Here is a 20853-nt window from a genome sequence, read left to right on the forward strand (position 1 = left end):
TGGCCGGGGCATCGAATATTAGATTAGATTAGATTAGATTACATACAGTGTGGAAACAGGCCCTTTGGCCCAACAAGTCCACACCGCCCCGCCAAAGCGCAACCCACCCACACCCCCACATTTACCCCTTACCTAACACTACGGGCAATTTAGCATGGCCAATTCATCTGACCTGCACGTCTTTGGACTGTGGGAGGAAACCGGAGCACCCGGAGGAAACCCACGCAGACACGGGAAGAACGTGCAAACTCCACACAGTCAGTCGCCTGAGGCGGGAATTGAACCCGGGTCTCTGGCGCTGTGAGGCAGCAGTGCTAACCACTGTGCCACCGTGTCGCCCACATATAAAGGCTTGCAAGTGATTTGACGGCAGTACAAAACTTCAGTGAGGCCAAATTTGAAATATTGCATGCAGTTCTGGTTGCCACATTACCATAAGGATGTGGATGCTTTGGAGAGGATTTACTAGGATGTTGCTTGGTCTGGAAGATTTTGGTTATGATGACAGTTGGATAAACTTGGATTGTTTTCATTGGAATGACAGAGGCTAAGGGGGCAACCTGATAGAGGTCTACAAAAGTATAAGAGGCAAAGATAGGGTGGATAGTCAGAGGCTTTTTCCCAGGATGGAAAGGTCAACTACAAGAGGGCATAGGTTCAGGGTGAGAGGGGGAAAGTTTAGGGGAAACGTGCGGGGAAAACCTTTCACACAGAGGGTCATGGGTACCTGGAATGCACTGCCAGTGGAAATGGTGAAGCAGGCACATTAGTAATGTTTAAAGCTTATCTTGATAGGTGCAAGATGCATGAACGTGAGGTGAATAGAGGAATAGATATGATGTGTGGGCAGTACATATCGGGTCTAAATAAGGATTAGGTATTGGTATGATGTTGATGGGCTGAAAGACCTGCTCCTGTGTGTGCTGTGCTGTATTGTATTGTACCAACTAAAAGATGCATTGCAGAAATTCACCTGAGTTCCTCAGACAGCAGCTTCCAAACTCATGACCATTTTCATTGAGAAGAACAAGGACAACAAATACATGGGAACAGCATCACCTGCAATTTTCTCTCCAAGCCACTCATCATCATCATTGGAAATATATCAGTCTCCCTTCAGTGGGTCTAAATCCTGTAACTCCCTCCCTAAGGGTATTGTGGGTCTACCTACAGACTATGGATGGCAACAGTTCAAGAAAATATTTGTGGAGTTGCAGAAAGTATTTGTTTAAATGTATTCTCAACATTTTTGCGTTTAGCAGTGCCGATTGTTATAACGTTGTCTTTTCATTTCTGATTTTGATTTTCACAAGAAGGCAGTCACTTTCACCTCCTCAAGGGCAACTAGGCATGGGCAATAAACCCTGCTCACGTCAACAATGCCCATATCCCATGAAGGAACATAAAAAATTATTTTACTGATGAATATTGTTTTAAATAGCAATACTGTGAAGATTGCTAGACTTTGAGAAGCTTTTCCTTTATTTTGCCAGCCTTTTTAATATCTATGTTTTTACTATTCTATTATGAATTGTTCAATAATACTTTAAATTATATTACTGGGCATTCTGTAGCAATTTACTGCATTAGTCTTTATTGTAGAAAACATTCTAAAAATTCTATTAATATTAAAGAATACAGGGATGAATGGAATACCATCACCATTGCTAAGATAGTCTTAAAGAAACTAATTGGGCTAAAGGTTAGTGACCCCCTGACTCTGATGGCTAGTATCCTAAGATCCTCAAAGAGGTAGCTACAGATATAGTGGGATGTATTGGTTGTAGTTTCCAAATATCGTTGGATTCTGGAGAAGTGCCAAACAATTGGAAAACTGCTAACATGACACCCCTATTCAAACAGGGAGGAAGGCAAAAAACAATAACTGTAGGCCAATTAGCCAAACAGCTTTTGTCGGAAAACTATTGAAATGAATTATTAAGTAAGTAATAGCAGATCATTTGGAAAATCATAATCTAATCAAGCAGAGTCAGAATGGCTTAGAATTTTATGAGGAAGTTGAAAAAGAGTGAATCGAGGGGAACTAGTAGATGTGTTGTATTTGGAATTCCAGAAGGCATTCAACGAGGTACCTCACAAAAGGTTAAATCATAAGATAAGATCCCATGGTGTTGAAGGTAGTATATTGACATCTATTGGCTAATGGGCAGGAAACAGTGAGTGGGGATAAAGGGTTCTTTTTCAAGTTGACAACCTGTGACCAGAACAGTAAGTTAGCACATAGGTGCAGCAGGTAATCATGAAAGCTAATGGAATGTTCGCCTATATTTCAAGAGAGTTGGAGTATAAGAATAAAGAAGTCTTACTGCAATTGTACAAGGTGCTGATGAGACCACACCTGGAGTACTATGAGCAATTTTGGATCTTTTATTTAAAGAAAGATATTATTTAATTAGAGACAGTTCAAAGAAGTCTTACTAGAATGATCCTAGGTATTGAGGAATTGTCTTACGACCAAAGGCTAAACAGGTTGGGAATTTATTCACTGGAGTTTAAAAGAATGAGAGGTGACCTCATAAAAACAGGCAGCATTCTTGAGGGGCTTAACAGAGTAAGTGCTGAGAGAATGTTTCTCCTCATGGGAGAGTCTCCGACCAGAGGGCACAGGGTCAGAATGAAGGGGCTTCAATTTAAAACTGAGATGAGGACTTTTTCTTTCAGAGGATTGAGAGTCTTTATAACTCCTTACCACAGAGAGCTATGAGGGCAGAGCCCTTGGGTATATTTAAGGCTAAGATAGATAAATTCTTGATCAGTAGAAGAATCAGGGGTTATGAATGAAGGGCAGGAAAGCAGATGTAATGAATATCAGATAAGCCATGATCCTTTTGGATTCACAGACCTGGCTCCAGAGGACAAGGGGCCTATATTCCTATTTCTGATGATTTTATTGTCTTTCAAGCATTTTAAATCTGTTTCTTTGTAATACTGTATATCTGTACTGCTTCCTGGTTCTACCCACCAGCTATAGGATTCTCTCCCTTTTAAAATAGTGGCTACAGTCTTTTCAAATATTCTCACTGAAATGCGATTTAGGTACTGAGTTTCTTCAAATCATTAACTTTTACAAATTTTTCTTCTTCTTCTAGACATTTTTACTCAATTTATTTACATTTTCTTATTTTAAGCTTAAATAAACCCTAAAGCCTTCACAAGTCTGAATGTATTAAATTTATGTTCTGACCCTTTCACTATTGTTTGCAGTTGTGCCTCATCGAACTTAATTTTGACTGTAGCAAAACTTGTTGCTTTTCATGGGAGCACTCTTTTATACATATCAGCCTTCATTTTTGTATTTGTGTTTTTCCCTTAAGGATGACCAAATTTACAATTGGCCTTCAGTTACTCTTTGCAGAGCTTCCTTCACTAAGTTTCTGTATTTCCTACGTCTAGCTGACTTTTCTCTTTCAAGCCCACATTCTTGCCCCAACATTTCTTACCAGCTTCTGAATTAAATTTTGGCTTTGATGTTCTGTGCTTGTCTTTTTGTTGCTTCCACAGCTGCTGCTGTCTCTCTCTGTTGCTAATCACTAGATTTGCTGGATTTCTTCTCCATATGCTTGCACTCAAATGTGACCACTCTTGGAACTTCTATCTATTTGCCATTTTTCTCAGTATATGGTACTGGGTATTTCATTGCCACTAATCTTCCTCTGTCCTTCATTTGTTTTGGGTCTATCGAGATAAACCACTGTAGAATGTCTACAGAAGAAACACTATTCTTCGATAATAACAATGTTTATTACAGGGATACATAATTACTAGGAGCTTATGGTGCTGATACAGTTACATTTGTTCCCTCAGAGAGCTGGAGTATAACTGTAGGATAATTTGTGGTCTCTACCATCAGACTATGTGTGGCATCATAGAATGTGTGGAATCAATGTAACATGAACTACAGAACTGTGATATTTTACAACAGAACTCAAACAAACTAAATCAGAGTGACAGGTTTGCAAATTGTCTTAATCTTTGATATTTAAACTCAGAGTGAGGAGGTTGATGATGTCAGTAATAATATTAATCTTAATACTATATTTTTTTAAATTGCTTGAATTATGCAAACTAAGTAAAAGAGAAACTTGTTGGAGCTGCAGATTAATAGCGTGTGCAAATAATGAATGTTGTTGTTGTTACTTGATGTTACTCTGATATTAGAAAAGCAGAGAGAACTGTGGAAAGAAGTAGGAGTAAGACACTAAGTGACATGCAAACATCTATGTAAATAGAGTGTATAGTACTGGAGAGAGAAAAAGACCCTTACTCTAGGATAAGGAAGCCTGAGGGGTGCTAGAGATGAATAGTAAAGAGGGAGTACCATAAAGAGTGTATGTGTAGTTACCCTACATCCAGAGAAATGAGAGATGATCCAGTGTGTTCATAAAGCTTGCTCGCAGTAAGGTTAGCAAAAATAATACTGAAACAAGGATCATATAAAACTATGTACCTTGATGGAAAGGATAGGATAACAATAGCAAATCCATAGGATGCATATGGACACATTGGCATAAATAGCTCTTACTATACTGGTAACCTAATGACCTGGGCCCATTTTTTGTATGATCCTTTCTTTTACCCTCTGTGAATGTTGGATGCTGAGGAGTCCCTCAGGGGTTAAAAGGGAACTGCCAAGTGCATCAGAATCCAGTTATACCTTTAGTTATCTGTTTTAAAAACTGCTTTGAATGTTTTTATCCTTCAAACAGGGATCATTTAACAGTATCAATTTACCTGTTGGTTCCCTTCCCTTACATAGAGTACTCAATAAGAAACCTCTTGCATATTAAGTGACTTAGCCTGCCTCATCTCACTGGTTAGTGAATACAGGGAGTTGTTTATTGTCTTATTTGTTCCTTCAACTAATACCACCTACAGAAAGAATTTAATATAATTTGTGACACTTAATATCACAAATCAGAAAAAGAACAACAAACCTTTTTATATCAGAAGGCTTCATTCTTCAAGCTGCCAAAAAGAGCAACTATTGTTGTGTTTCAATGAGAGCTGTCAAAACAACTTCATATAGGTTTCATTAAGCAATGGCATGTTTTTTCAACATGCTAATTACCTGTTGCTGTCATTCTTTTTTACACAATTGTTTGATGAATGATTAAGTGACCAATTTTAATACAAAATCCTTGCGTTGTCACCTCGGAATGATATTCTTGCCTTTGTATTGGATAGTTGCTACGCCCCATTCCAGAGATTTCAGGTCATAAATTCATCTGGCCTTTCCATGGCATTTTATTACAAATGAAAATTGCTGCTGTTCATCTCGTGCTTTATGGAATCACAAAATGTTTACAATGCCATAGAAAACCATTCAGCCCCTTGCTACCATGTTACTTCTCCACAAGTGTAAATTAACCAGTCCTGCTGCCCTTTTACTGTAACCCTGCAAATGTTTTCTCTTCAGATGCTTGTTAAATTTCCTTTTGAAAGCCTAGTTTGTACCTGCTGCCACCACACTTACTAAATTGCATCTTCCAGATTTAAACCACTCACCCTGCAAGAAAGATTTTCCCTACATTGCAGTTTGTTTTTGCTAATCATATTAAGTTGATGTCCTCTAGTCCTCAATCTTTCCACCTATGGGAATAGGTCTTTTCCATCTAGATCTTGAACATTTCTATCAAATCTCCTTGCAGGAGAACAATAGGCTTCTCTATGTACCTGATGTCCCTTATACCTGGAACCATTCTCATAAATCTTTACTGCACCTCCTCAAGATTTTCTAAGGTGCAGTGGCAAGAATTGAATACAATACACCAGTTGAGACTGAACTCACGTTTTGTTAAAATTCATCATAATTCATTTACTTTTGTATTAATTTTTGCTTATATAACCTACTATCCCATCCACCTTATGAACCACTTTCTCAATCACCTCCATCACCTTCGGGCGGCACGGTGGCACGGTGGTTAGCACTGCTGCCTCACAGCGCTAGAGACCCGGGTTCACTTCCCGCCTCAGGCGACTGACTGTGTGGAGTTTGCACGTTCTCCCCGTGTCTGCGTGGGTTTCCTCCGGGTGCTCCGGTTTCCTCCCACAGTCCAAAGATGTGCAGGTCAGGTGAATTGGCCATGCTAAATTGCCCGTAGTGTTAGGTATGGATGGGTTGCGCTTCGACGGGGCAGTGTGGACTTGTTGGGCCGAAGGGCCTGTTTCCACACTGTAAGTAATCTAATCTAATCACTTTCACTGTTTTGTGTACATGTGCTTCCAGATTTCTCTTCTCCTGCAACCTCTCAGGAATTGTATCTTTTATCATGCAAAAAAGATCTGGCATGCAGGAGAATCCAACACTCAGGAGCAGGCTGATTTTGAGAAAAGGCAAAGACACAGCCATGAGTTCATTAGTTGTGAAGTAGAATAGAGGACCCTGAGATTAGCAGTTAGCAGCAGACAGATGAGTTTTTAATTGCACCATCTTTAAAGTAAAAATCGGTCTTTAGATTAAGTAGTAAATTGTACACACTGTTACAACTTTGTGTTGGTGGTGGAAGGAGTGAATGTTGGCAGCTATGATTCTGTTTAACAAAAACAGAAATTGCTGGAAAAGCTCAGCAGGTCCGACAGCATCTGTGGAGAGAAGTCAGAGTTAACGTTCAGTGACCCTTCCTCAGAATTGATGGTAGCTAGGAGAATATTGGTTTAATTCTGTTTAAGTGGACTGCTTTGTGCCGATATTGTCAAGCTCTTTGAGTGTTGTTGGAGCTGGACTCATACAGACAAACTAGAGAGTATTCTATCACACTCCTGACTTATGCCTTCTAGATGGTGAATGGACATTGGGGAGTCAAAGGGTCAGGTACTCACAGCAGAATTCCATTTCTCTGATCCGTATATTACTGATCCTTAATTCCCCTTGAGAAACTGGTGATGAGTTGCTTTCTTGAACAGCACAGCCCTAACTTCCCCACTCTATTCTTTTAAAGTAAAGATTCTCATCCCTGAAACAATTCTCATAAATCTCTTCGGCATTCTCTCCAATACCTTCATGTCTTACTTAAATCTGTACCCAGGTCTATATGCAGTTAGTGGATTAGTATCTTACAAAAGTTGAACATAATCTCCTACTATGCTCAGGTTGGTTCTGGGGACAACAGTGGGGACCCTGACAAAGCGCAGCAATAGGGCCCATGATTTCTTGTTCTTTCCCCAGAATAATACCAAGGAAACCATATGCTTATTAACTGTGGTCTCAATATATCTTGCCATTTTTAGTAACATGCACAAATACATACATGTTCCTGCACCCCAGTTAGACACCTTTGCACTGTCCTTGACTAACAAAGCCACACCTCCCCCTCTCTTACCACCTTCCCTGTTCTTAATAAAAGATCTAAACCCTGGAACCTGCAACATCCATTCCTGACCCTGCTCTATCCATGTCTCCAAAGTCACAGGTACCTATCCATACTGCAAGCTCACCTATCTTATTTCGGATACTTCTGGCGATGAAGTACTTCAAACCAGCTTGCTGTCTGCCAGCACATTCCTGTGATCCTGAAATCCTGTCCATGCCCTCCTTCCTCTCATCCCAAAATCTCTGAAATCTGCCAGAGTGAACAAGACAAAATTAACAGTGCTGTAAAACTGGAATGCTGCAATATGCCTAAATACTGAAACATGATCGCTGATTCCTGACCTAAATGAAAATCTTTGTTCACGTGACATTTTCTGGTAGTGTGCTTTCACATCATTAGTGATAATATCCTATGTTTTGGAGATAATTTCGGTGATCTAGTAATTCTTTTGAATTTGATCTGCATGTCATAGCTTTCTTTTGCTTCAACTTCAGTTATTTCAACATCATCAACTCATAGCCATATTTTGTCTACGTTTATCTGGATAGCACAAGCTAAATCAGGAAAGAGCTGCTAAACTGATAGTCCCGACAATGAACATTTTCAATGGAAAGAATCTAAAAATGAGTTTGAAAATTTCAGTTGAGGGGATTCACTATGCAGCTCTACTTTGGACCTATGATGAGGAACACAAGGAGCAGACACTAACACAGCAGTCAACTTCTCCTTAGGCATCTACCGCTCCACAACATTGAGGGGAAGTAGATAAAGATCCAGTTCAAAGGAGGCAATACCCATTGGGGATGGTCATAAACATCCAGCCAGCAGCAGTATTGTGTGCCATCTACAAAATGCACTGCAGAAATTAACCTAGACTCCTAAGACAGCACCTTCCAAACTCACAATCACTACCATCTAGAAGGATAAAGGCAATAAATATATGAGAACACCACCACCTGCAAGTTCCCCTCCAAGTCACTCACCATCCTGATTTGGAAATATGTCGTCATTCCTTCACTGCTGCTGGGTCAAAGTCCTGAAACTTATTCTTAACATCTTTTCCTTGGGTTGGGGGAGTTCAGAACTAGAGAGCATAGATTTAAGGTGAGAGGCCTAAGATTTAAAAATGACCAAAGGGGCAACTTTTTAACGCAAAGGATAGTGCATGGATGGAATGAACTGCCAGAGGAAGTGGTGGAGGCTGGTACAATTACAACATTTAAAAGGCATATGGATGGGTACATGAAAGGAAGGGTTTTGAGGGATGTGGATGAAGTGCTGACAAATGGAAATAGATTAATTTAGGATATTTGGTTGGTACGGGCGAGTTGGATCAAGGGGTCTGTTTCTGTGCTATACATCTCTATGACTCTATGTTGTGGATATATCAGTGAACAGTAAAGTTGAAAGTTAGTTTAATGTTTTAGTGTTCAGTAGAGGAAGATTTTGACTTTGAATGATAATGAAAATTGGGTAATAGTGAGTCGATGATCTGTGACTACCTCTCTTGGTTTTTACATCCATTTGATCGATCGGTCAATTTGTTCATTTAATTTTCAGAGCCAATTCTGAGGCTCCACAGCTGCACATAGCATCCGAAGTACAGCTGTTGTGGCGCCACTATGCTCAGGCTATGCTGCCCATCCCTAAACAAATAGTAGTTTATTGGACAACAAATAATCAGATTGTCAATCAGCACAGCCAAGCTGCTGCTAGAAGCAATCTTGATAGCTCACACAATTTGGCTTGTTTCAGCAGGCGAACAAAACTATTTGAATAAAACATAGTTTTTGTCTCCAGAAAGGAATGACTTATTCCTCATCAGTGGATCTGCTATCAATGCATGCATATTTTAGTCCAAACTATATTTCAGCAAACAGCTATCGCATTCTTTTTATGTTTAGTCAGAGAGTGCGAGAGAGATTAATTCACTCTCTCTTACACATACACACATAAACACACACACACACACATACATTTGTTTAGTGGTTGAAGTGAGAGATCGTTGTCGCTCCTTTTATATATCTTAATTTGCTATCTCACAGGTTGTCAGTCTCTAAGATAACAACAAATCGCATATATGGAGTACTTTAATATAGAAAAACATCCCAAGCATAATTAGACGAAATAATAACATTGCCAAAGAAGGAAATATTAAAATGGTATTCAAAGAAAAGAGGGAGATGACAGTATAGACCAAGTATAGTATGGCTTAATGGTGTACTCGTCTACTGAGGTAGTATGGGCTGAGGTTAGAAACAGGAGAGGAGAGGTCACACTGCTGGGAGCTTTTTATAGGCCTCCGCAGAGTTCCAGGGATGTGGAGGAGAGGATTGGCAAAACGATTCTGGGTAGGAGTGAAAGGAACAGGGTGGTCATTATAGGGGACTTTAACTTCCCCAACATTGACTGGAAATGCTATAACTCTAGTACATCGGATGGGTCAGTTTTTGTCCAATGTGTACAGGAGGGTTTCCTGACACAGTATGTCAAAGGGCCAACAAGAGACGATGGAGAGTTACAGATTAGCTAGGAAGCATTTAAAGTAAGAGTTAAGAAGAGCAAAGAGAGGACATGAGCAGTCTTTAGAAGGTAGAATAAAGGGAAAACCCTAAAGTTTTCTATAGGTATGTGAGGAATAAAAGGATGACTAGGGTAGGAATAGATAAAAACAAGGACTGCAGATGCTGGAAACCAAAGTCTAGATTAGAGTGGTACTGGAAAAGCACAGCAGGTCAGGCAGCATCCGAGGAGCAGGAAAATCGACGTTTCGGGCAAAAGCCCTTCATCAGGAATAGAGGCAGGGTGCCTGCAGAGTGGAGAGGAATAGGGCCAGTCAAAGACAGAAGTGGAAAGTTGTGTGTGGACCCTGTGAAGATCGAAGAGGTGCTAAACGAATATTTCTCATTGGTTATCACTTAGGAAAAGGAGAATATTGTAAAGGAGAAGATGAGATAAGAGATATTAGACTAGAAAGCATTGAGATTAGTAAGGAAGAGGTGTTACCAATTCTAGAAGGAGTGAAAGTAGACAAGTCTCCTGGGCCAGATAGGATTTATCTGAGGGTTCTCTGGGAAGCTAGGAAAGAAGTGTTGGAGCCTTTGGCTTTGATCTTTAAGTCGTCATTGTCTACAGATTTAGTACCAAAGGACTGGAGAATTTCAAATGTTGTGCCCTTGTTCAAGAAGGGCAGTAGAGATGACCCAGGTAATTATAGACCAATGAGCCTTACATCTATTGTTGGAAAAGTTTTGGAAAGGATTATAAGAGATGGGATTTATAATCATCTAGCAAGCAACAATTTGATTGCAGTTAGTCAACATGGTTTCGTCAAGGGCAGGTCATGTCTCATAAACCTCATTGAGTTTTTTGAGAAGGTGACCAAGCATGTAGATGAGGGTAGGGCAGTTGACATGGTGTACATGGACTTCAGTAAAACCTTTGATAAGGTTCCACATGATAAGCTGTTAGAGATAGTGCATGTGACATGGGATTAAGGGTGATTTTGCAGTTTGAATTAGAAACTGGCTTTCTATAAGAAGGCAGCAAGTGGTGGTTGACGGAAAATATTCAGCCTGGAGTCAGTTACTAGCAGTGTGCCAAATGGATCTGTTTTGGGACCACTGCTGTTTGTTATTTTTATAAATGACTTAAATGCAGGCATAGATGGATGGGTTAGTAAGTTTGTAGATGACACCAAAGTCGGTGGAGTAGTGACTTTGATAATGTTGCAGGGGGACTTGGATAAACTTGGATAAAGAACTGGGCTGAGAGGTGGCAAGTGGTGTTCAATGCAGATAAATGTGAGGTGATTCACTTTGGGAAGAATAACAGGAAGGCAGAATACTGGGTCAATGGAAAGATTCTTGGTAATGTGGATGCGCAGAGGGATCTTGGAATCCATGTACATTGATCCCTGAAATTGCCACCCAGGTTGATCGTGCTGTTAAGAAGGTATATGGTGTGTTAGATTTTATTGGTAGAGAGATTGAGTTCCGGAGCCATAATGTCATGCTGCAATTATACAAAATATTAGTGCGGCCGCACTTGGAATATTGTGTACAGTTCTAGTTGCCCCATTACAGGAAGGATGTGGAAGCATTGGAGAAGGTGCAGGGGAGATTTACCAGGATTTGCCTTGTCTGGAGGGAAGTTCTTATAGGGAAAGGCTGAGAGACTTGGGTCTGTTTTCATTGGACAGAAGAAGGCTAAGAGGGGATTTGATAGAGACATACAAGACGATCAGAGGATTAGATAGGATAGACCGTGAAAGTCTTTTTCCTAGGATGATGACGTCAGCTTGTGTGAGGGGGCATAACTACAATTTGAGGGGTGATGGATTTAAGACAGATGTCAGAAGCAGCTTCTTTACGCAGAGAATGGTAAGTGCGTGCAATGCCCTGCCTGCCAATGTAGTTAACTCAGCTACATTAGGGACATTTAAACAATCCTTGGATAAGCACATGGATGATGATGGGATAGTGTTGGAGGATGGGCTTAAATTAGTTCACAGGTCGGGGCACAACTTCGAGGGCCGAAGGGCCTGTTCTGTGCTATATTGTTCTATGTTCTATGTTCTAAATGTTGCTATCGTATCTGCCTCCACCACCTCCTCTGGCAGCACATTCCAGTCACTTACCACCCTTTGTACAAAAACCGTGCCTCTCCCTTAAACCTACCTCTTTTACTTTAAACCTATATCCTCTAGTAAGTGACATGCCTATCCTGGGATAAAAAAGAGTCCAACTATCCATTCTATCCTTGTCTCTTATAATTTTGTAAACTTCTATGAGGTCGGCCCAATCTTTGGCTGTAAGTTCTAAGATGGAAATGAAATTTGTATTGTCAATCCCCTCCCTGCCATAACTCTAACAGTGATAATCTATCCTGTGTTGGTGATGTGTCTCTTACTGGTGCAAATTTTAGGCTTTTGATCTTTTTTAATATAAAGTCTTGATGCATGAAATCCTTGCTCAGCTTCTTCAGTGTGTTTCGTTAGTAGGACGAATTTATGATATAAATGAAATCAATATTCATGAGCAAATCTTTTGAATTGTTCATTTGCAAACTGCAGACCATTGTCTTACAATGTCCAGCATGCTGTATGTGGTAGAGATTTTCTGAGTGACTCTATCATGCTTATGCTATCATTTTGTGGAACTAGATTATCTCAATCAATAATGACAATCTTGCCTTTTAACTCAAATAACCCATTTCAAGCACTTCCACTTAATGGAAAATATGACAGTAATAGTGGAGTCATTCTTCTCTTGACTATTCAAGCCATGTGAAATTTAATCATTGATCATTCCTGTATTGATTTCAAAACACTGACCACCACACTGTTACACAGTCATGTAGCACTTCATAAAACCAAATAAACTTGATATATTCTCTGAAGAATTTCAAGTCTAAGTGCTGTTGGTGTATCTAATCAATCATTGAAGTCTACCAAATCATTAATGAAAGTAAGAAGTCTAGGTTGTTCAAAGTACTGGCATAGTATGGCATTAGGAGAAAGTGAGGACTGCAGATGCTAGAGATCAGAGCTTAAAAATGTGTTGCTGGAAAAGCGCAGCAGGTCAGGCAGCATCAAAGGAACAGGAGAATCGACGTTTCAGGCATAAGCCCTTCTTCAGTAAGGGCTCCTGAAGAAGGGCTTATGCCCGAAACGTCGATTCTCCTGTTCCTTTGATGCTGCCTGACCTGCTTTTCCAGCAACACATTTTTAAGCTATAATATGGCATTACTCAACGTAAATTATGGCCAGCCTTCAAGCCAGTACTTCCTTATTGGACGTGTTCTGCTTCACATTTTTGTGATTCCTGGATTTCTTGCATTTTTTCTTTCTATAGCGATTTCCAACATAAAGACTCCAGCTTCTTCAATTAAATCTATGTCTTCTCTCTCTGATGGACTAACTAGTCTTCTCAACAGTGTGTCTTCTGTTGTCTGGTACTTCCCATGCACATATTCAGTTATTCAGTCACAGTTCAAATTGGATGGGTTACATAGGGCAGGACTGGTCCTGGGGGAGTGTTTGCTAGACCAGTTGGGGAGGGTTTAAACTAATATGCTAGGGGGGTGGGAACCTAGGTAAGGAGTCAGAGAAGGAGGGAGCAAAGACAAAAACAAAAAGGTAGAAAAGGAAATAAGAAAAGTGATAGGCAAAGAAACCAAGAACAAAATTCAAATAGGGCTATTGAGAAAAATATTGGAAGTGAGGCAAACAATGTTAAAAAGACAAGCTTAAAGGCTTTGTGCCTTAATGTGCAGAGCATTTGCAATAAAGAGGACGAACTAATTGTGCAGATAGGTGTAAACAGGTACAATATAATTGGAATTATGGAGACATGGCTTCAGGGTGACCAGGGATGGGAACTGAATGTCCCAAGATATTCAGTACTTAGGAAATGGCATTGCTGGTTAAAGAAATTAAGACAACAGTGAGAAAGGATATTTGCTCTGTGGAGTCTGTATGCATAGGGTTGAGAAATATTAAGGGGCAAAAAACAGCAGGTGTCATATATAGACCCCAAAACTGCAGTGGTGATTTTGAGAATGGCATTGAACAGGAAATTAGAAATGCATATGATAAGGAAATTGTGGTGAACCTGGGTGATTTTAATCTGCGAGGAAGGGCCTGTGCCCGAAATGTCGAATCTCCTGTTCCCTGGATGCTGCCTGACCTGCTGTGCTGTTCCAGCAATAAAGTTTCAACACTGATTTTAATCTGCACATAGATTGGGCAATTCAGATTAGCCACAATGCCATAAAGGAGGAATATCTAGAGTGTACATGGGATGGTTTTCTTGACCAATATGTGGAGGAACCAACTAGACAACAGAAAATTTTAGACTGAGTACTGTGTAATGAGAAGGGAATCATTGCCAGTATGGCTGTGCAAGATCTCTTGGGGATGAGTGACCATAACAGGATAGAAATTTTTTATCAAGATGGAGAGTGAGGTAGTTGATTAAGGCGCTGAGTCTTCATAAAGGAAACTATGAAGATATGAGGCGTGAGTTGGCCTTAATAGATTAGGAAGAGTTTGTTAAAGGAATGACAATGTATAGGCAATGCCAAACATTCAAGAATCTCAGAGGGATCTGCAACAACTGTTCATTCCTATCTGACATAAAAGCAGAACAGGTAAGAGGGCTAATCCATGGCTTACAAAGGAGATTTGCGATGGTATCTAATTCAAGGAAGAAGCATACAAATTGGCCATAAATAATAGGTCTGAGGATTGGGAGCAGTTTAGAATTCAGCAAAGAAGGACCAAGGGATTGATTCAGAGGGGAACGTAAAGACTGACACTAAGAATTTTGATAGGTATGTGAAGAGACTGAGATTGGTGAAGACAAATGTAGGTCCCCTACAGAAAAGGGGGAATGTAGAATAGAGACAAAGAAATGGCTGAACAACTGAAATCATATTTTGGTTCTGTCTTCACAAAAGAGGACACAAATCAGATACCAGAAATGTTAGAGAATGCAAGATTTATAGAGCAAAGAACTGAGGGAAATCAATATTAGTAGAGAAATAGTGCCAAGAAAATTGATGGGATTGAAGGAGGATAAATCCCCAGGACCTCATAATCTACATTCCAGAGTACTTAACAAAGTGGCTGCAGAAATAGTTGATGCATTGGTAGTCATCTGGAACAGCCCCTTATAGACCAGTAAGCCTAACATCAATAGTGGGAAAGATTCTTGAATCCATTATGAAGGACTTCATAGCAGAACATTTAGAAAGTAGTGGCAGGATCAGACAGAGTCAGCATGGATATATGAAGGGAAAATCATGCTTGACAAATCTATTGGAATTCTATGAAGATGTAATACGTAGAGTTGATAAGGGGGAGCCAGTTGATGTGATATATTTGGACTTTCAAAACATGTTTGATAAAGTCCCACATAAGAGATCATTATGCAAGATTAAAGGGGAAGTGTATTCAAATGGTTAGAAAACATTAATGAGTTAATGAGTCCTTTTCAAATTGACAGACGGTAACTAGTGGGGTGTCACAGGGATCAGTGCTGGGACCCCAGGTTTTCACAATATATATTAATGATTTGGATGAGAGAACAGAATGTAACATATCAAAGTTTGCAGATGATGCCAAATTGGGCAGGAGGGTGAACTATGATGAGGATGTAGAGATCCTTCACCAAGATCTGGACAGGTTGGGTGAGTGGGAGAAAATTAGGACTTTGGGTGAGTGGGCAAATCAATGGAAGATGCAGTATAATTTGGAAAAATGTGAGGTTATTCACTTTGGAAGCAAAAACAAGAAGGTAAATTACTACCTGAATGGCTGTAAATTGGGAGAGGGGAGTGTGCAGTGGGACCTGGGTGTCCTTGTACACCTGTTGCTGAAGGTAAGCATGCAGATGCAGCAGGTGGTAAAGAAGGCAAATGGTCTGTTGGCCTTTATTGCGAGAGGTTTCATGTACAGGAGCAGGGATGTGTTGTTGCAGTTATAGATGGCTTTGGGGAGGCCACATCTGGAATATTGTGTGCAGTTTTGGTCTCCTTTTCTGAAGGAGGATACTCTTGCTCTCGAGGGAGCGCAGTGAAGGTTCACCAGGCTGTTTCCGGGGATGGCAGGACTGAGGTATGAGGAGAGATTGACGAGGTTTGAATTGTTTTTACTGGAGTTCAGATGAATGAGGGGGAGCTCATAGAGACTTTAAATTCTAACAGGACTAGACAGGGTAGATGCTGGGAGGATGTTCCCGATAGTGGATGTGACCAGAACCAGGGGTCACAGTCTGAGGATTCAGGCTAGACTATTTAGGACAGAGATGAGGAGACAATTCTTCACCCAAAGAGTGGTGAGCCTGAGTGGTGAGTAGTTGATGCCAAAACATTGAATATATTCAAGAGGCAGCTAGATATAGCACTTGGGATGAATGGGATCAAAGGTTATGGGGAGAAAGCAGGATTAGGCTATTGAGATAGACATGATTGCGATGAATGGTGGAGCAGGCTTGAAGGGCTGAATGGTCTCCTTCTGTTCCTATTTTCTTTGTTTTGTTTTTTTTTTTTCGCTCATTAGTTTCAATTTAGACCATTGAATACTGGATGGTGTTTTAGCTATTTCTTTTAGCTGGTCAGTTTCTTCCTTAAACTGTAGGTTCACTAGGTCATATAAAATATTTTGCAAGCAAATATTCCTCCCAAACCTTCAAAGGCTGCAAACTGCCATTCATAAGTGATCTAGAAACATAGCAGACTGGTCTAAACTTTCTATTTCTATGCATGTGAAACAGTAGTGTTCCTAAGGCTGTTGTAGATGCTTTAACTCCTAGTATGATCACAGATGCAGATCATAATGTGCAATGATTTCCGATAAGATCAGGAGTTGCTTGGTTTTGTCAAAGGCTCTTTTCTGGATGATTTTTGAACACCATTACTGACCCTGGCACAACAACTATCACAAAGGCTCATGCAAGGTTTGGCAAGAATTTTCAGAGTAAAAAGAGGACAGTTTCAATGCTATCAGCAAAGGAACCGTCAGCTAACAAGGAGTTAGAAAACTTGAATTCTCAGAGACAATTAATTACTTGGAAATGCCTGTTCAGTCTCTAGCTGAATGCCACATATGTTCAGAGGCTACTACATGAAGAAAAATGCAGTGGATGCTATTGAAATGAACACTGTGCTAATTATTAAATTTAAATCCGAGATTATGATCTGAAATACTGTAAAAAGGCTTGTAACTTCATGGGTGAAATATTCCAGTTTTGTGAATATGTATTAATTGTAACCAATCTGGAACATGTGTTTAGAGTGATGTCTTATTTGTGTATAGAGTCTATCACAAGGTGAAAATAATTCCTTTTTTGAGGGCCGTTCTCATGATTTCCCAAGGGTTACTTTTTTATATTTGAAAACTATTTCAGGGGCAATCGCTTTGATCTCACCAACTCCTTCATCAGGTGAGGTTCAGTGATTTAGAATCATAGAGACATAGAGTCCTACAGCACGGAGACAGGCCTTTTGGCCCAAATTGGTCCATGCTGACCCAAATGTCCATCCACACTAACCCCAGTTCCCTACACTTGGCCCATAGGTACAATATTTGCATTGACATATGAGGTATTTGGATTAACAGAGGCAGAATTAGAAGGGTTCCTCAGAATCCTCAACAACTATCAGCATACTATTAAATTTAAAGGTATGGCACACAAGTAAAAAAACACAAATGTTTGAGACACCGCTTAAATTGAGAAGCAACCATAAGTTAGCGGCAATTATTTTTCAATAACTGACACTCACTTCATTAAAAAAAAAGCACATTTGTTTGCAAGGAATTGGTTAACTACAACTGTATGTTTTCCTGGATCCCACATCATGAGTCATTCCTTTGTCAAAAAGCTCCCCTTCGCAGCTTCTCCCATTTGAAGATAGTCATTGCTCCCCCATCTCCTTTACAGATAGAAAAGATATGTAGAAAAGGCAAAGTTACAGTTATCATGGGAGATTTCAAAAAGCAGGAGAACTGGGAAAATCAGGTTAGTAGTGGATTGCAATAAAAGGTATTTGTAGAGTATCTAGTGATGGCTTTTTGTAGCAACTTGTGGTGGAGCCCACTAGGGAACAGGCAATATTGGATTTAGTCATGAGCAATGAGGCAGACTTCATAAGGGAGCTTCAGGTGAAGGAACCTTTAGGAGGCCGAGATCATAATACGATTGAATTTACTCTGCAATTTGAGCAGGAGAAGATAGATTCTAAGGTAACTGTATTACAGCTGAAGAAAGGCAACCATAGAGGTATGAGGGAGGAGCTGGGTAGAATTTACTGGGAGAGGAGCTTAGCGGGAAAGACAGTGGAAAGACAATGGCAGACGTTTCTCAGAGTACTTCAGGAGACACAGCAGAGATTCATCCCGAGTGAAAAGAAGCATGATACAGGGAGGATGAGGCAACCATGGCTAACTAGGGAGTCAGGGATAGCATAAAAGCAAAAGAAAAAGCATATAATGTGGCAAAGGGCAGTGGGGAAACCAGAGGATTAGGAAGCTTATAAAGAGCAACAGAGGGCAACAAAAAAAAGGAGGGAGAAAATTAAATATGAGGGTAAGCTAGCCAGTAACATAAAGGAAGACTGTAAGAGTTTCTTTAGATATATAAAGGGCAAAAGTGGACATTGGACCCCTGGAAAATGACGCTGGAGAGTTGGTAGTGCGAAACAAGGAAATTACTGAGGAACTGAAGAATTACTTTGTGTCAGTCTTCATGATGGAAGACACAAGGAATATTCTAAAAATTCAAGAGAGTGAGGGGGCAGTGCTGAGTATGGTGGCCATCAACAAAGAGGAGGTGTTAGAAAAACTGAATGGCCTGAAGATGGATAAATCATCTGGACCAAATGGACTACACCCCAGCTTTTCTTTTTAGAATCCCTACAGTGTGGAAACAGGCCCTTCGGCCCAACAAGTCCACCCTCCGAAGAGTAACCCACAGACCCATTCCCCTACCCTATTATCCTATATTTACCCCAGACTAATGCACCTAACCTACACATCCCAGAACACTATGGACAATTTAGCATGGACAATTCACCTAATCTGCACATCTTTGGATTGTTGGAGGAAACCGGAGCACCCGAAGGAAACCCACGCAGACATGGGAGAATGTGCAAACTCCACACAGACAGTCGCCCAAGGCTGGAATTGAACCCGGGTCCCTGGGTCTGTGAGGCAGCAGTTCTAACCACTGAGTTCTAAGGCAGATAGCTGAAGAGATAGTGGAGGCATTAGTGGTGATCTTTCAGGAATCACTAGAGTCAGGGAGGGTCCCGAGGGACTAGAAAATCACTAATGTGACACCCTTGTTTAAAAAGGGAGTAAGGCAAAAGATGGAAAATTACAGACTGGTTAGCCTAATCTTGATCATGGTAGAATACTGGAATCCATTGTGAAGGATGAAATTTCTGAATAGTAAAATAGGGCAAAGTCAGCGTGGTTTCATCAAGGAGAGGTCATGCCTGACAAATCTGCTAGAATTCATTGAGGAAGTAACGAGCAGGTTAGACCAAGGAGAGCCAATGGATGTTATCTATCTGGACTTCAAGAAGGTCTTTGACAAGTTGCCGCACAGGAGGTTACTGACTAAGGGCCCAATGGTGTTCGAAGCAAGGTGCTAGCATGGATAAAAGCTTGGCTGTATGGTAGGAAGCAGAGAGTGGGGAAAAAAGGGTCTTTCTCAGGATGGTAGTCAGTGACAAGTGGTGTTCTGCAAGGTTCAGTGTTGGACCACAACTTTCCACTTTATGCATTAATGAGCTAGATGAAGGAACTGAGGGCATTCTGGCTAAATTTGCAGATGATACAAAGGTAGGTAGAAGGACAGATAGCATTGAGGAGACAGGGTGGCTGCAGAATTATTGTGGATAATTTTGAATTTGGAACTAGAGTCATAGAGTCATACAGCATGGAAAGCATGGGCAGCATGGTGGCTCAGTGGTTAGCACTGCTGCCTCATAGCACCCCGGCCCCAGGTTCGATTCCAGCCTCAGGAGACTGTCTATGTGGAGTTTGCACATTCTCCCCATGTCTGCGTGGGCTCCGTCCAGGTGCTCCGGTTTCCTCCTGCAGGTTAGGTGAATTGGCCATGCTAAATTGCCCATAGTGTTAGGTACATTAGTCAGAGGGAAAAGGGTCTGTGTGGGTTACTCTTTGGAGGGTTGGTGTGCACTGGTTGGGCCGAAGGGCCTGTTTCCACACTATAGGGGATCTAATCGAATCGAAATAGACCCTTTAGGTCAACCATAATCCCAAACTAAACTAGTCCCAGCTGCTTGTTTTTGGCCAATATTTCTCCAAACATTTCTTACTCATGTACTTATCAAAATGTCTTTTAAACATTGTAACTGTACCTGCATCCACCATTTCCTTGGGAAGGTCATTCCACACACGAACCACTCTCTGTGTAAACATTTTGCCCCTTGTGACTTTTTTAAACCTTTCTCCTCTCATCTAAAAAACATGAGTCCTGAAATCCCCCATTCTAGGGAAAAGGCACCTGTCATTCACCTTATCTATACCCCTCATGATTTTATAAACTTCTATAAAGTCACCCGTCAACCTCCTATGCTCAAGTGAAATAAATCACAGTTTACCAAACCCCTTCTTACAACTCAAACCCTCCATGCCCAGCTACAACCTGGTAAATCTCTTCTGAACATGCTCCAACTTAATAATCTCCTTTCTATAACAGGGAGACGAAAACTGGGCACAATACTCCAGAAGAGGACTCACCAACATTCTAAATAACCTCAACACAATGTCCCAACTCCTATACTCAAAGGTCTGAGCAATGAAGGCAAGCATGCAAACTCTTTCTTAACTACCCGATCTACATGTGATGCAAATCTCAAAGAATTATGGACCTGAAGCCCTAGGTATCTTTGTTCTACAACACTACCCAATGCTTTACCATTAATTACTTGAGTCCTGCTGTGGTTGGTTTCTTCAAAGTGCAATATGTCACATTTATCAAAATTAAAC

At 40.6% G+C, this 20853-nt stretch overlaps 1 protein-coding gene and 1 long non-coding RNA gene across 6 annotated transcripts in view; one reads left to right on the plus strand and one right to left on the minus strand.

The window, feature by feature from the left end:
* Nucleotides 1-20853, plus strand: part of rmdn2 (regulator of microtubule dynamics 2) — a 415905-nt gene that overhangs the window by 355404 nt on the left and 39648 nt on the right. The gene's annotated exons all lie outside the window — the stretch shown is intronic.
* LOC122548482 (uncharacterized) overlaps nt 7465-20853 on the minus strand; it is an 88693-nt gene continuing 75304 nt past the window's right edge. Inside the window, exon 4 of the long non-coding RNA XR_015754560.1 lies at nt 7465-7580. This is a non-coding gene — a long non-coding RNA (uncharacterized LOC122548482). The remainder of the gene's footprint in view (nt 7581-20853) is intronic.

Source organism: Chiloscyllium plagiosum, unplaced genomic scaffold (genome assembly GCF_037043375.1).
Source record: "Chiloscyllium plagiosum isolate Xiang-an unplaced genomic scaffold, Cpla_swu_hap1 HiC_scaffold_3, whole genome shotgun sequence".
NCBI classification, from domain to species: Eukaryota; Metazoa; Chordata; class Chondrichthyes; order Orectolobiformes; family Hemiscylliidae; genus Chiloscyllium; species Chiloscyllium plagiosum.